This window comes from Chiloscyllium plagiosum, chromosome 18 (assembly GCF_004010195.1).
Source record: "Chiloscyllium plagiosum isolate BGI_BamShark_2017 chromosome 18, ASM401019v2, whole genome shotgun sequence".
Classification (NCBI taxonomy): domain Eukaryota; kingdom Metazoa; phylum Chordata; class Chondrichthyes; order Orectolobiformes; family Hemiscylliidae; genus Chiloscyllium; species Chiloscyllium plagiosum.
Window position 1 is genome coordinate 17,849,285 of NC_057727.1, and position 257 is coordinate 17,849,541.

The following is a 257-nucleotide window of genomic DNA, read 5'->3' on the forward strand; positions in this document are numbered from 1 at the left end:
TTGGCTCTATTCCTATCCTTTTATTCCTCACATACCTGTAGAAAGCTTTAGGGTTCTCCTTTAATCTATTTGCTAAAGACTGCTCGTGTCCTCTCTTTACTCTTCTTAACTCTCTCTTTAAATCCTTCCTAGCTGATCTGTAACTCACCTCATCTGAACCATCTTGCCTCATCAACACATAAGCCTCCTTCTTCTCCGTAACAAGAGATGCAATTTGTGTTGTAAACCATGGTTCCCTTACCTTATCAAGACATGTT